A 17,324-nucleotide genomic window follows, 5' to 3' on the forward strand; every position below is an offset into this window, starting at 1 on the left:
CCCTCTCACGTGATGTCAATGTCACTTAAGTCTGCCCATTCCAGGATATAATAATTGATTACATAATATATAGTAGAGATTACAATAATAAAGTTGCTAAAGTAATAAAAAACACCCTCACTATCTTTCTTACTTTCTCTTTCTGTCTCCCTCTCTCTCTCACACACACTCACACTATACCTGTTCGCAAGAACATACTTGTGGTATGTGATTTTCATAATCGCTTTATTGCATTTACACATTCATTGTGCAGACATTTGTATTTAGTGTATAAGTATTTAGCCTCAAGGATTTTTTACCAAATATGACACAAGGCAAGGGCAATACGTTTAGGTAAACATTGAAAGTTCATCATAAGCTCCCCATTGCTTTGGGTTTTAAGACACTGTGTATATTACCACTGTAAATAGCTTTCATTTCAGTACTTGACTGATGTCATTGTACAGAAAAGTTATCTTCCAAATCTACCTGTGGCTGTGTAATTCATAGACTACTAACAGCAAGCCCCTTATTATTTTGTTGTTTACATTATTATAAACTGGGTGGTTCGATCCCTGAATAATGATTAACTAACAGCTGTGGTATATCAGACCGTATACCACGGGTATGACAAAACATGTATTTTTACTGCTCTAATTACGTTGGTAACCAGTTCATAATAGCAATAAGGCACCTCGGGGGGTTTGTGGTATATGGCTAATATACCACGGCTAAGGGCTGTGCCTAAGAACAGCCCTTAGCCCTGGTATATTGGCCATATACCACAGCTCTCAGGCCTTATTGTTTAAATCAAACACTTGTATACCTAGCCAGGTAAGGTGCTGGCTATAAGACCTACAACTTACATGTGTGCTATCTTAATTTGATCACGCTGTTGTCGCAGAGAATTTTCCTGGTCAGCAGGAAATGCAAATTCTAGTATATTCAAGGTCAAACTTGATTTATTCCGACAAATTCTTTTTATCAACCCGTACAAAAAACATTGTTAGGCCTATACTTCACATTTCCTGTTGCTGTAGGATTATTTTCCTGCTGTGAGAAACTGGTCAAATTAAGATAGTACACCTGTATAGGCAACATGGTCTCTGGGCAATTCTTATTATTCAGTACATAAATTAGAAATATCATACGATTTATAGGATGTATAGTATCATCCATCTTAACCGGGACATACAATAGCATATGAAATAGATGACTTACCTTATGAAACCTCTTGGCTGACGTATAGTATTAAATGTCTTTCTCTGAGACCAAGTTGCTTGTTGCACCTTAACAACAAGAATTACGGGGAGAATTGACGTTTGTGGTTAGAGGAACTAACGACAAAGGTTAGGAGAAATTATTTAGCAGATTTGGTGAAATGGGCTAAGTTTAGAATAAAGGTTACAGGAAGGGTTAGCTAAAATGCTAAAGTTGTCTCCAACGCGACTCCCACATGCAACCTTTATAATTCACTGTATCACAATTCCAGTGGGTCAGAAGTTTACATACACTAAGTTGACTGTGCTTTTAAACAGCTTGGAAAAGGGGGGAGCTTGCAAGCTGAAGAACAACATCCCAACCGTGAAGCACAGGGGTGGCAGCATCATGCTGTGGGGGTGCTTTGCTGCAGGAGGGACTGGTGCACCTCACAACATAGATGGCATCATGAGGAAGGAAAATGATGTGGATATATTGAAGCAACATCTCAAGACATCAGTCAGGAAGTTAAAGCTTGGTCGCAAATGGGTCTTCCAAATGGACAATGACCCCAAGCATACTTCCAAAGTTGTGACAAAATGGCTTAAGGACAACAAAGTCAAGGTATTGGAGTGGCCATCACAAAGCCCTTACCTCAATCCTATAGAACATTTGTGGGCAGAACCTAAAAAGCGTGTGCGAGCAAGGAGGCCTACAAACCTGACTCAGTTACACCAGCTCTGTCAGGAGGAATGGGCCAAAATTCACCCAACTTATTGTGGGAAGCTTGTGGAAGGCTACCTGAAATGTTTGACCCAAGTTAAACAATTTAAAAGCAATTCTACCAAATACTAATTGAGTGTATGTAAACTTGGGAATGTGATGAAATAAATAAAAGCTGAAATAAATCATTCTCTCTACTATTATTCTGACATTTCACATTCTTAAAATAAAGTGGTGATCCTAACTGACCTAAGACAGGGAATTTTTACTATGATTAAATATCAGGAATTGTGAAAAACTGAGTTTAAATGTATTTGGCTAAGGTGTATGTAAACTTCCGACTTCAACTGTACGTAGCAGGTTAGGTAAAATGGACTAAGTTTAGAATAAGGGGAAGGGTTAGCTAAAATGCTACAGTTGTCCCCAACGCGACTCCAACACGCAACCTTTGGATTGACGGTCGCGGATTACAACCACCCATCCTCCCGACCAACCTCCCTACTTTCATTTCTGTCTAAAGTAACTAGACCATTAGGAAATATCGGACGGCTTTGAGGTAATCAGAAATATTTGAAGTATGTTACTTATGGCTCTGAGGCCAGGCAGGTATAGAAGCTTACTGACTATCTATGCGCAAATGGCTGTTCCGTCAGTAAAATGTTTGCACATGAGTTAAACAGTTAAGTATGATGTGATTTGCTTCAATTTGTGTCTGTTGTAAGGGGTGTGAAATATAATCAAAGTGAATGTGATATATTGATACACACTCAAAACAAATGGTTCTGTATAGTGTCAAATTTGGGTTCTTTGGCTTGGAACCTTAGCGGAACCCTTTTTGTTGCTATATAGAACCCTTTTTTTAACGTTATATAGAGAACAATGCTCAAAAAGTTCTCAATGGAACCTGTATAGTGATATAAATAGCACCTTCCTAAAGGTTCTATAACTAACCATTATATAGCACCAAAAAAGGGTTCTGCTATGTTCGCAATCCTTTTTGGGGCTGTATAGAACCCTTTTTTATGGTTCTTTATAGAACCTTCATGGAAAATGGTTCTATAAAGAACCTTTCTCAATCTCAAAGGATCTTTGTAGAACCATACAGGGTTTCTTATTCTGTTTTAATAGCCATGTTATATTGTTAAAATTCCATAGGTTTTATAATTGTGTTTATTAATACGTTTAATCAGGTGTGCTAGCTCTGGAATGGCTGCGGTCCCTGAGGAGAGAATTGCAAACTACTGACTTAATCAACCATTCTCAACTGACAAAAGGCAAGACACAAGGCCATACATGAGTCTTTCTCAAGACACCATCACTGACCATAATTATATATAATGTGTAGCATAACACATCCGATGAGAAGGGTGCAATTGCGGACTGCAATTCGGGGCGTTCCTGCATGTGGGCATTCCTGCATCTGCAGGAACTCCTCTTTATACTTCTATTGGTACATTTTTAAGCTAGGATAAACGTGGGCACTCCGGTACAGTAGGTGCACAATAACGTTTGATGCCAGCAGCCGATAAACAACACAGAAGAAGGGGCGGCGGTAACAATGGTAGCTAGCTAGCCATACACCGGTACACCGTATCCTTCGTCCCGTCTGTCTGACACTGTTTTCCAGCAGTTCTGTTAAAGACAGCGAGGACAGGTGTTCGGCATGTGGGAATGAAAAACACTGTGTGCTAGCTTAGCCAGCTAGTCCAGTACACATCAGTTAGGAGGCAGGTGCGACACTGTGTGCTATGCTAGCTAGCGCACGGTGTCCCTAACTAGCAAGCTAGTTAGTCATTGACACATGCATACGCACACATTGTGATATTGTTGTATGGTGGTATAAAACATGTTGTATTGTAGATAGGTAGTGGTGTAATAATGTTATAAGATGTACTGTTTTATATTTTGTTTTATACACTGCTCAAAAAAATAAAGGGAACACTTAAACAACACAATGTAACTCCAAGTCAATCACACTTCTGTGAAATCAAACTGTCCACTTAGGAAGCAACACTGATTGACAATACATTTCACATGCTGTTGTGCAAATGGAATAGACAACAGGTGGAAATTATAGGCAATTAGCAAGACACCCCCAATAAAGGACTGGTTCTGCAGGTGGTGACCACAGACCACTTCTCAGTTCCTATGCTTCCTGGCTGATGTTTTGGTCACTTTTGAATGCTGGCGGTGCTTTCACTCTAGTGGTAGCATGAGACGGAGTCTACAACCCACACAAGTGGCTCAGGTAGTGCAGCTCATCCAGGATGGCACATCAATGCGAGCTGTGGCAAGAAGGTTTGCTGTGTCTGTCAGCGTAGTGTCCAGAGCATGGAGGCGCTACCAGGAGACAGGCCAGTACATCAGGAGACGTGGAGGAGGCCGTAGGAGGGCAACAACCCAGCAGCAGGACTGCTACCTCCGCCTTTGTGCAAGGAGGAGCAGGAGGAGCACTGCCAGAGCCCTGCAAAATGACCACCAGCAGGCGACAAATGTGCATGTGTCTGCTCAAACGGTCAGAAACAGACTCCATGAGGGTGGTATGAGGGCCCGACGTCCACAGGTGGGGGTTGTGCTTACAGCCCAACACTGTGCAGGGCGTTTGGCATTTGCCAGAGAACACCAAGATTGGCAAATTCGCCACTGGCGCCCTGTGCTCTTCACAGATGAAAGCAGGTTCACACTGAGCACATGTGACAGACGTGACAGAGTCTGGAGACGCCGTGGAGAACGTTCTGCTGCCTGCAACATCCTCCAGCATGACTGGTTTGGCGGTGGGTCAGTCATGGTGTGGGGTGGCATTTCTTTGGGGGGGCCGCACAGCCCTCCATGTGCTCGCCAGAGGTAGCCTGACTGCCATTAGGTACCGAGATGAGATCCTCAGACCCCTTGTGAGACCATATGCTGGTGCGGTTGCCCCTGGGTTCTTCCTAATGCAAGACAATGCTAGACCTCATGTGGCTGGAGTGTGTCAGCAGTTCCTGCAAGAGGAAGGAATTGATGCTATGGACTGGCCCGCCCGTTCCCCAGACCTGAATCCAATTGAGCACATCTGGGACATCATGTCTCGCTCCATCCACCAACGCCACGTTGCACCACAGACTGTCCAGGAGTTGGCGGATGCTTTAGTCCAGGTCTGGGAGGAGACCCCTCAGGAGACCATCCGCCACCTCATCAGGAGCATGCCCAGGCGTTGTAGGGAGGTCATACAGGCACGTGGAGGCCACACACACTACTGAGCCTCATTTTGACTTGTTTTAAGGACATTACATCAAAGTTGGATCAGCCTGTAGTGTGGTTTTCCACTTTAATTTTGAGGGTGACTCCAAATCCAGACCTCCATGGGTTGATACATTTGATTTCCATTGATAATTTTTGTGTGATTTTGTTGTCAGCACATTCAACTATGTAAAGAAAAAAGTATTTAATAAGATTATTTCATTCATTCAGATCTAGGATGTGTTATTTTAGTGTTCCCTTTATTTTTTTGAGCAGTGTATGTAATGTAAGTATTTTAATATGTTTGGACCCCAGGAAGAGTAGCTGCTGCATGGGGATCCCTAATAAATACAAATACAAATGAGCCTAAAATGGTTGAATTTATTTTGGGGGGTGCCCTTTTTTTTTATTTTTACCTGCCCCCAAAAAGGTCTGCATGGCCCTGGCTGAGGGACTGTGTCCTGTAGTATAGACTGAGCGGGCTGGGCCTCAGGACTGTAAACGCACTATAAATCACAGCCACGCTCCTCCAGGCAGACGCCAGGGAACTGCTAGTAACACAGGATGCCCTCTCTACACAGGATGCCCTCTCTCTCTAGGTGTCTTTATTCAGTAATGTTGTGTATTTGTATTAATGCTACTGGTCCCTGTTTGTCATTTTGTCTCTGTTAAAGGCTGTGTTCAGTTGTCGTTCTAGTGTCTGGCTCCTTCAACACCCTCTGTCACTATGCTACTGTAAAAGCCTACTGTACAGCCTGTCACTATTCTACGGTAATAGCCTACAGTACTTTGAATAAAGTTTAAAGGTTAAAATCCAGGTCATGTGACATGATTGTCCAAAACAAAGGGCCCTAGTAATAACATATAGAATGCACCAAACATTCCAGATTAAAACAGGAAAATGTTCCATCTTAGAATTAACAGCTAGGTAAGTGGATGAGTGTCAGCTCGAGCTGCAAGCCCCTCCCACACTGCCTGGAATGTGGTAGCCTTTAGGAAATAATTAAGTTCTATGAGTGTCTCTATAACAGATTGAGTATGGGTGTGGGCTGTTAGCTCTCTGTAATGCTCTGGTCATGCTCAGTAGGTGAGAGCAAAGGTATGGCAGACAGGGAAATAGTTAACAATCATTTACCAACAATGACGTGTAGGAAAAAAATATTATGATTCACAACACTTTATTTTTTTATTTTTTTTATTTTTACTTAATGTTGAGTGTTAGAATAGGTGCAATTTAGACATTTGATTGTGAATCAGCAGTTTTTCTCTTATGTCAGTCACTAACCAGGTTTCCATCCAACCTTTTTATGCGAGTAAATACATGTCAGATAAAAATGTCATGACAGGTCTGATGGAAACAGAACATTTTTTCGGTAAACTTTCAAAACATTGACGAAACAAAATACGCTAGACACGTTCGGATCATTTTGTGTGTGTAAAATTAATGATGCGAGAAATGTCAGTGGAAATGCTTTTATAAGCATATATTGATATAATAAACATCATATTGAAGCAAAATGTTGTGGTCCTCCCACTACGACTCATCGGGAAAGCATGCAGTTTATTAGGCTACAGATTAAATAAATTATGCTGAACTTCACAGGGTGGTGAAAGTGCACCATGATGAGCTTGATGCTCCTTTCCTATAAATATTGAGGGTCTAATAATTATACAGTTTTTGTTGTTCTGAACCCACTGCCCGTACAGTGGGGGGGGGGGAAGTATTTAGTCAGCCACCAATTGTGCAAGTTCTCCCACTTAAAAAGATGAGAGGCCTGTATTTTCATCATAGGTACCCAGAAAATCACATTGTAGGATTTTTAATGAATTTATTTGCAAATTATGGTGGAAAATAAGTATTTGGTCAATAACAAAAGTTTCTCAATACTTTGTTATATACCCTTTGTTCGCAATGACACAGGTCAAACGTTTTCTGTAAGTCTTCACAAGGTTTTCACACACTGTTGCTGGTATTTTGGCCCATTCCTCCATGCAGATCTCCTCTAGAGCAGTGATGTTTTGGGGCTGTCGCTGGGCAACACGGACTTTCAACTCCCTCCAAAGATTTTCTATGGGGTTGAGATCTGGAGACTGGCTAGGCCACTCCAGGACCTTGAAATGCTTCTTACGAAGCCACTCCTTCGTTGCCCGGGCGGTGTGTTTGGGATCATTGTCATGCTGAAAGACCCAGCCACGTTTCATCTTCAATGCCCTTGCTGATGGAAGGAGGTTTTCACTCAAAATCTCACGATACATGGCCCCATTCATTCTTTCCTTTACACGGATCAGTCGTCCTGGTCCCTTTGCAGAAAAACAGCCCCAGAGCATGATGTTTCCACCCCCATGCTTCACAGTAGGTATGGTGTTCTTTGGATGCAACTCAGCATTCTTTGTCCTCCAAACACGACGAGTTGAGTTTACCAAAAAGTTCTATTTTGGTTTCATCTGACCATATGACATTCTCCCAATCCTCTTCTGGATCATCCAAACGCACTCTAGCAAACTTCAGACGGGCCTGGACATGTACTGGCTTAAGCAGGGGGACACGTCTGGCACTGCAGGATTTGAGTCCCTGGCGGCGTAGTGTGTTACTGATGGTAGGCTTTGTTACTTTGGTCCCATCTCTCTGCAGGTCATTCACTAGGACCCCCAATGTGGTTCTGGGATGTTTGCTCACCGTTCTTGTGATCATTTTGACCCCACGGGGTGAGATCTTGCGTGGAGCCCCAGATCGAGGGAGATTATCAGTGGTCTTGTATATCTTCCATTTCCTAATAATTGCTCCCACAGTTGATTTCTTCAAACCAAGCTGCTTACCTATTGCCGATTCAGTCTTCCCAGCCTTTGGAGTGTGACTGTTTGAGGTTGTGGACAGTTGTCTTTTATACTGATAACAAGTTCAAACAGGTGCCATTAATACAGGTAACGAGTGGAGGACAGAGGAGCCTCTTAAAGAAGAAGTTACAGGTCTGTGAGAGCCAGAAATCTTGCTTGTTTGTAGGTGACCAAATACTTATTTTCCACCATAATTTGCAAATAAATTCATTAAAAATCCTACAATGTGATTTTCTGGAGAAAACATTTCTCAATTTTTCTGTCATAGTTGACGTGTACCTATGATGAAAATTACAGGCCTCTCTCATCTTTTTAAGTGGGAGAACTTGCACAATTGGTGGCTGACTAAATACTTTTTTTCCCCACTCTAAATAAAGACGTGGCTGTGAGTAACAAGTTAAATGAGATTTGTATTTGTTGAGGATTCTAGTCAGAACCCTTCATTTATATTTTTAGGAATCCCCATTAGCGGCGGTTATACAATTTAAAATTTTACATTTCATAACACTTTTCACAACACATTAAGTGTGTTCCCTCAGGCCACTACTCTCCTATCACATATCAGACAGCTAGCTAGCTAGCTGACTAATTGGTAGCAGGTTTTGGCACAAACACTTATGAACAAAATAAAATTAATACTTTGGAAACAACAGGTCGAGGTGCAGGAAGTATCCGAGTTTGTGACAGGAGTTTGTGACATGAAGTTACGTATGCTCTGGCTTCTCAGATGTCACATGCCTATTTTCTGGTTTAGTGGGTGCAGTTTCTCAATTTCGGTATACAGATTAAATCAGTGAAGGAGTGCCTGCAATAGGCAGGTAAACAGGCATTCTGATACACTTATGAGATACTGTCACTTCAATGTATGAAGGATTATTTTTATCAATAACCACTGAAATACATGTACCACATTCAATTTCATATTTATGAGGGTTGATATTTAACATAGCATGGGCTATAATTTAAGTCAAACATGGGCAAAACCCAAGAGAACTGTCAGAAGAAACTTGGCTGCTAGGAGTACATTTATTGATGTGCCTAGTGTGAGCTGTCACACACACACTCGCAAACACACACACTACCCGCTTCCTCCTCCTCTGGCTCCAGGTTTTGGGTAAAGTGGGCCTCAGACTGTGCTGACACAGCCTGTTGACCGTTGGGTCCTGTAGTACAGAGGCAGTCAGAAGGCTGATGGGCTGGGTCACAGGGCTAAACACACTGTAAATCACAGCCACACCCCTCCATGCAGACACCAGGGAACCGCTAGGAGCCTCTACACAGGATGCCTTCTCCTTTATATGTGTCTTTATTCAGTAATGTTGTGTATTTGTACTAATGCTACTGTTCCATATTTGCCATTTTTCTCTGTTAAAGCCTGCGTTCAGTTGTGGTCTTGTTGTAGTTTCTGGTTCCTTCAACTGCCTCTGTCACTATTCTACTGTAATAGCCTACTGTAAAGCCTGTCACTATTCTACTGTAATAGCCTACTCATCTCTAGCCCAAAGCTCCATCCACCATTGTCCCGTCATTGTAGTTTGTTTGCAGAACTTATCAAAGAAACAGACTTCTGTGCACATTCTAATTGTTCAGCGAGAGTTGATAATGAGGAAAGGCTATTTGTTCAAGCGGTTGTGTGTGCAGTATTCAACCCTTCTAATCACCCCTTATCTTTCCAGTGCTGCTAATTTACTGTAAGAGCTTGGTTTGGCCCAGCTGCTTAGCATGCAGCCATATCAAAGTGTTTACAGTGACTGAAATGTAACAGGTCCACAGATCTATCTGCTTAATATTGTATGTTCACATATTTCTCCAACGTCAGCCATGAGGTAAAGTTAAACAAAGGTAACTTTACAAATAAAACTTTTTTTTTTAATCAAAGCATGTATATTGGAAGAAAACCACCGAGGGGTTTCAATTCCTTAAGTCAGGCGCTCCAAAGGAGAGTCAGTTATTCACTGGTGTAGATCAAGTGTAGAACAAATTGTCAGCGGTCCCCGTTTCAGCCGTTGAATTTCTGAATGGGCCCCATAGGTTTGTGAGAGAGAGGGTGGCCCTAGATATGCAGATAGCGTGAACCCAGAGCACATAGATTCCAAGGGAAGGAGAGGAAGACTGACAGATAGAGGGAGGTCTTTGTGTTTCTCTCCACTCTGTTTGAAGCCTATAGCCCGCTCTGCCACACTCGGGCCCAGGGGCTGGCCCGGACCCACTTGGTCCTCTGTTTGCTTTAGAACCCAACAGACAGCACACACACACACACTCCTGTGTACTTAGAAAGTATACTGAGGGAGACACACATACACTTAGTTTTGATCGTCCAGTTTCACTCATGCACATTTCCATACTTTTTCTACTTTTAACACACACACACACACACACACACTAATTAATAATTCAGTGGGTCTGCAGAAAGGGAGCCCTTGTCACGCTGGTTAAATAATGAAACAGGCTGGTCAGTGGCTTTGGCAGGGGTTGCTATGGGTACACTGTGGATAGAGAGAAAGTAGAGGGGTGGGTGAGAGGACTGGACTCAGAGAGAGAGAGACTCAAACATTCCAATCCTGATCCTTGCACATTTGAAGCAGAATTCACAAGGGATTGAAGAAGTGAAGGACTCCGTGAAAGGGAGATAATGTAGACAACTTAAAGACAAAGAGAAGAAGAGAGAGAAAGCTTGAAAGGGAAGGGAATGAATAAGAGGGAGCAGGGGAAGAGAAAAGGAATGGAAAGCTGAAGACTTCTCATTACCAAATAGGTAAGTCAAATAACATTTTATTAGTCACATGCTTCGTAAACAACAGGTTTAGACTAACAGTGAAATAAATGCTTACTTACGGGCCCTTCCCAACAATGCAGAGAGAGAATTTCTATGAAATTACGTTGAACCAACGTGGAATAGACATTGAATTGACGTCTGTGCCTAGTGGGTGGGTCTGTGTGTGTGTTATTTGTGTTTTTGTCTGGTGGGTGTGTCAGCTGTGCATAATTTTCCAGGGAAGGGGAGAACAAAACCCCCTTTTGTTAGCAGCAGTGGGTCTCTCTCTTTCTGTGTTTGTGCGTGCCTGTGTGGGTGTTTCTAAGAATGTTGAATACCACCACAGTAAAACACACTTTGTCACATGTTGTTCTTGACAACTAGCTCTTCATTTTCTACAACTGATGGGCTGCACCGCCTGCCTAAAAAGGACCCAGCGGGAGGGTGATAGAGGGGAGGTGGAGAAAGAGAAAGGCAGAGTATACATTGATTTCTAGAGATAAAGAAAGCACAGCAAATTCTCCAGTGTTAAATCAACACTGAAAGAGTAGGGCGATATACACACTGGAATCAGTGTTCAATGAATACACTGCTTAGTGTAAAACTTTATTCAAATATTTCCCAGAGTGCTTTACCTTTCGAGTGAATTGTAGAGTAACCACCCATGAAAAATAAAATGAAAGCAATTGTCTGAGGATGGTGCTGGACCATCTGACATAAACAGAAAAGGGGACAGTTTGATGAAAAAGCTTTAAATAAAGGTTAAAATCCAGGTCATGTGACAGGATTGTCCAAAACAAAGGGCCCTAATAATAACATATAGAATGCACCAAGCATTCCAGATTAAAACAGGAAAATGTTCCATTTTAGAATTAACAACTAGGTAAGTGGATGAGTGTCAGCTCGAGCTGCAAGCCCCTCCCACACTAACTGGAATGTGGTAGCCTTTAGGAAATAATTAAGCAGAGTTTTATGAGTGTCTCTATAACAGATTGAGTATGGTTGTGGGCTGTTAGCTCTCTGCAATGCTCTGGACATGGTAAGTATGTGTCACACCCTGGCCTTGAGAGGCCGGTTGTTTTTAGTTGGTTTGGTCAGGGCGTGAGAATCTATGCTGGAAATTCTATGTTTGTGATCTAGGTAGTGTATTTCTATGTTTGGCCGGGTGTGATTCCCAATCAGAGACAGCTGTCGCGTTGTCTCTGATTGGGGATCATACTTAAGTAGCCTGTTTGCCTACCTTAATGGTGGGATCTTGTTCCGTGTTAGGCTCGTATGTGTTTAGCCTGAGGCCTTCACGTTACGTTGTTTCTTGTTTTGTTTCATGTTTATTTGATTTAATAAACATGTTCGCATACCACGCTGCACCTTGGTCTGACCCGTCTCTCAATGATCGTGACAGTATGTGAGAGCAACAGTGTGGTAGATGGGGAGATGGCAGTCTTAGATAACAATAATTTAATAACATTGAGGTACAGGAAAAGAGAAAAAAATGCAAAATGCTGAAGTAAGTTAGAAACCATATAGAATAAGGAACCCTGTTCTACGGTACCACAAGAGTGGAACAATAATTCTGATTTACAACACACACTTTTTTTTACGTCCGAATTTACTGCTGAGAGTTAGAAAGGTAGAATACACAAGGTGCAATTGTGAAATTTGGTTGTGCATCAGAAGATTTTCTCTTGTTATGTCAGTCACTAACCAGGTTTCTATCCAACCTTTTTATGGGAGTAAAGTACATGTCGGATAAAAAATGTCATGACAAGCCTGATGGAAACAGACATTTTTTGGTAAACTTTCCAAACGTTGACAACAAAAGCTGACAAAACAAAATACGCTAGAAAATGTGGGATCTTTTTGAGTCGGTAAAATGTAGTTTGCGAGAAATTACGGTGGAACCGCTTTTATGCGCAAATATTGATATAATAACCATCATTTCGAAGTAAACTTGGAGTCACACGATGACATGTTGTGTGGTCCTCCCACTACGACTCGTTGGGAAAGCATGCTGTTTAATATAGAGTCCCAGAGCCAGGGTGTGACAATCCCAGAAGAAAAGTGCTCAAAATAGCCCATGTTAACATATGTAGCTTAAGAAACAAGGTTCATGAAATCAATAATTTGCTAGTAACAGATGACATTCATATTCTGACTACAGCCCTGTGTAGCTCAGTTGGTAGAGCATGGCGCTTGCAACGCCAGGGTTGTGGGTTCGTTTCCCACGGGGGGCCAGTATGAAAAAATGTATGCACTCACTAACTGTAAGTCGCTCTGGATAAGAGCGTCTGCTAAATGACTAAAATGTAAATGTAAATAGGCTACAGATGAAATAAATTATGATTAACTTCACAGGGTGGTGAAAGTGCACGGTGATGAGCTTGATGCTCCTTTCTGAGGGTCTTATTCTGGTGACATGTAAATCGATGCTTGGCTGCCATTTGACAAATAAAAATAATCTTGCTCTTTTGTCCATAATAATAATCTCATCATGTAGGCTATATGTGCGCTCTAGCCAACAGCGTGCAAATAGCTCTGTTGGCTAGAACGCACGTGCCAATACCAGAGTGGGCACACTCGCTATATAAAGCACTTTTTTTGTGAGAAAACCATCAGTAATTTTGAATGGATGGATGGATGCGATGGAAAACCATGTAACCTTTATTTTTTATTCAGTACATGGGAATTTAACTTCTAAAGGTATTGTTATGTGCACTATGTCATCACGCACAGCCTTTTATCTGCAACAAGTCCATTTGATGGAAACATCTCTGGTGGAAAAATGCACATTATTTGTATCCCCCTAGAGTCGATTGACGCACCAGTGTGTCAATTTAAGTAACATCATAAAAACATCCCCATCAAAATCCGTCAATTTAAACTAGAAATATCTCAACCCACCGCATCCGCCTATGTCGCACTTCCGCATCTGCGGTGAAAGGTGGCAGAGCTAGAGCTGTGTTTGTCAGACCATGAGACATTCCGAAAATTGGTCTAATCAGAAAAACGTCTGTAGTGTTCGAATGGTTTGGCCTATAAACTATTACCACTCTATGGATAGAGTGGTACCGTTTGGGCTACAAACTAATGTGACCCCACAAGTGTCACGGGACTTGTCTGTAGGTAACAAGTACCGGTAAAAAAAATAATATGAAGGTAGTTTTGTGCCTATCCCAAAAAAGGGGTTAAATATGTGTACAAAATATATATATATATATACAGTGGGGGAAAAAAGTATTTAGTCAGCCACCAATTGAGCAAGTTCTCCCACTTAAAAAGATGAGAAAGACCTGTCATTTTCATCATAGGTACACGTCAACTATGACAGACAAATTGAGAATTTTTTTCTCCAGAAAATCACATTGTAGGATTTTTTATGAATTTATTTGCAAATTATGGTGGAAAATAAGTATTTGGTCACCTACAAACAAGCAAGATTTCTGGCTCTCACAGACCTGTAACTTCTTTAAGAGGCTCCTCTGTCCTCCACTCGTTACCTATATTAATGGCACCTGTTTGAACTTGTTATCAGTAAAAAAGACACCTGTCCACAACCTCAAACAGTCAAACTCCAAAGGCTGGGAAGACTGAATCTGCAATAGGTAAGCAGCTTGGTTTGAAGAAATCAACTGTGGGAGCAATTATTAGGAAATGGAAGACATACAAGACCACTGATAATCTCCCTCGATCTGGGGCTCCACGCAAGATCTCACCCCGTGGGGTCAAAATGATCACAAGAACGGTGAGCAAAAATCCCAGAACCACATGGGGGGACCTAGTGAATGACCTGCAGAGAGCTGGGACCAAAGTAACAAAGCCTACCATCAGTAACACACTACGCCGCCAGGGACTCAAATCCTGCAGTGCCAGACGTATCCCCCTGCTTATGCCAGTACATGTCCAGGCCCGTCTGAAGTTTGCTAGAGTGCGTTTGGATGATCCAGAAGAGGATTTTGGAGAATGTCATATGGTCAGATGAAACCAAAATATAACTTTTTGGTAAACTCAACTCGTCGTGTTTGGAGGACAAAGAATGCTGAGTTGCATCCAAAGAACACCATACCTACTGTGAAGCATGGGGGTGGAAACATCATGCTCTGGGGCTGTTTTTCTGCAAAGGGACCAGGACGACTGATCCGTGTAAAGGAAAGAATGAATGGGGCCATGTATCGTGAGATTTTGAGTGAAAACCTCCTTCCATCAGCAAGGGCATTGAAGATGAAACGTGGCTGGGTCTTTCAGCATGACAATGATCCCAAACACACCGCCCGGGCAACGAAGGAGTGGCTTTGTAAGAAGCATTTCAAGGTCCTGGAGTGGCCTAGCCAGTCTCCAGATCTCAACCCCATAGAAAATCTTTGGAGGGAGTTGAAAGTCCATGTTGCCCAGCGACAGCCCCAAAACATCACTGTTCAAGAGGAGATCTGCATGGAGAAATGTGCCAAAATACCAGCAACAGTGTGTGAAAACCCCACGGGGTGAGATCTTGCGTGGAGCCCCAGATCGAGGGAGATTATCAGTGGTCTTGTATGTCTTCCATTTCCTAATAATTGCTCCCACAGTTGATTTCTTCAAACCAAGCTGCTTAACTATTGCAGATTCAGTCTTCCCAGCCTGGTGCAGTTCTACACAAAAATTTCTGGTGTCCTTTGACAGCTCTTTGGTCTTGGCCATAGTGGAGTTTGGAGTGTGACTGTTTGAGGTTGTGGACAGGTGTTTTTTATACTGATAACAAGTTCAAACAGGTGCCATTAATACAGGTAACGAGTGGAGGACAGAGGAGCCTCTTAAAGAAAAAGTTACAGGTCTGTGAGAGCCAGAAATCTTGCTTGTTTGTAGGTGACCAATTACTTATTTTCCACCATAATTTGCAAATAAATTCATAAAAAATCCTGGATTTTTTTTCTTCTAAATTTGTCTGTCATAGTTGACGTGTACCTATGATGAAAATTACAGGCCTCTCTCATCTTTTTAAGTGGGAGAACTTGCACAATTGGTGGCTGACTAAATACTTTTTTCCCCCACTGTGTGTGTATATATATATATATATATATATATATATATATATATATATATATATATATATATATATATATATACTGCTCAAAAAAATTAAGGGAATACTAAAATCACACATCCTAGATCTGAATGAATGAAATAATCTTATTAAATACTTTTTTCTTTACATAGTTGAATGTGCTGACAACAAAATCACACAAAAATTATCAATGGAAATCAAATTTATCAACCCATGGAGGTTTGGATTTGGAGTCACACTCAAAATTAAAGTGGAAAACCACACTACAGGCTGATCCAACTTTGATGTAATGTCCTTAAAACAAGTCAAAATGAGGCTCCGTAGTGTGTGTGGCCTCCACGTGCCTGTATGACCTCCCTACAACGCCTGGGCATGCTCCTGATGAGGTGGCAGATGGTCTCCTGAGGGATCTCCTCCCAGACCTGGACTAACGCATCCGCCAACTCCTGGACAGTCTGTGGTGCAACGTGGCGTTGGTGGATGGAGCGAGACATGATGTCCCAGATGTGCTCAATTGGATTCAGGACTGGGGAATGGGCGTGCCAGTCCATAGCATCAATGCCTTCCTCTTGCAGGAACTGCTGACACACTCCAGCCACATGAGGTCTAGCATTGTCTTGCATTAGGAGGAACCCAGGGGCAACCGCACCAGCATATGGTCTCACAAGGGGTCTGAGGATCTCATCTCGGTACCTAATGGCAGTCAGGCTACCTCTGGCGAGCACATGGAGGGCGGTGCGGCCCCCCAAAGAAATGCCACCCCACACCATGACTGACCCACCGCCAAACCGGTCATGCTGGAGGATGTTGCAGGCAGCAGAACGTTCTCCACGGCGTCTCCAGACTCTGTCACGTCTGTCACATGTGCTCAGTGTGAACCTGTGAAGAGCACAGGGCGCCAGTGGCGAATTTGCCAATCTTGGTGTTCTCTGGCAAATGCCAAACGTCCTGCATGGTGTTGGGCTGTAAGCACATCCCCACCTGTGGACGTCGGGCCCTTATACCACCCTCATGGAGTCTGTTTCTGACCGTTTGAGCAGACATATGCACATTTGTGGCCTGCTGGAGGTCATTTTGCAGGGCTCTGGCAGTGCTCCTCCTGCTCCTCCTTGCACAAAGGCGGAGGTAGCGGTCCTGCTGCTGGGTTGTTGCCCTCCTACGGCCTCCTCCACATCTCCTGATGTACTGGCCTGTCTCCTGGTAGCGCCTCCATGCTCTGGACACTACGCTGACAGACACAGCAAACCTTCTTGCCACAGCTCGCATTGATGTGCCATCCTGGATGAGCTGCACTACCTGAGCCACTTGTGTGGGTTGTAGACTCCGTCTCATGCTACCACTAGAGTGAAGGCACCGCCAGCATTCAAAAGTGACCAAAACATCAGCCAGGAAGCATAGGAACTGAGAAGTGGTCTGTGGTCACCACCTGCAGAACCAGTCCTTTATTGGGGGTGTCTTGCTAATTGCCAAAAAGTTCCACCTGTTGTCTATTCCATTTGCACAACAGCATGTGAAATGTATTGTCAATCAGTGTTGCTTCCTAAGTGGACAGTTTGATTTCACAGAAGTGTGATT

Source organism: Coregonus lavaretus (assembly GCF_964263955.1).
Source record: "Coregonus lavaretus genome assembly, chromosome: 5".
NCBI classification, from domain to species: domain Eukaryota; kingdom Metazoa; phylum Chordata; class Actinopteri; order Salmoniformes; family Salmonidae; genus Coregonus; species Coregonus lavaretus.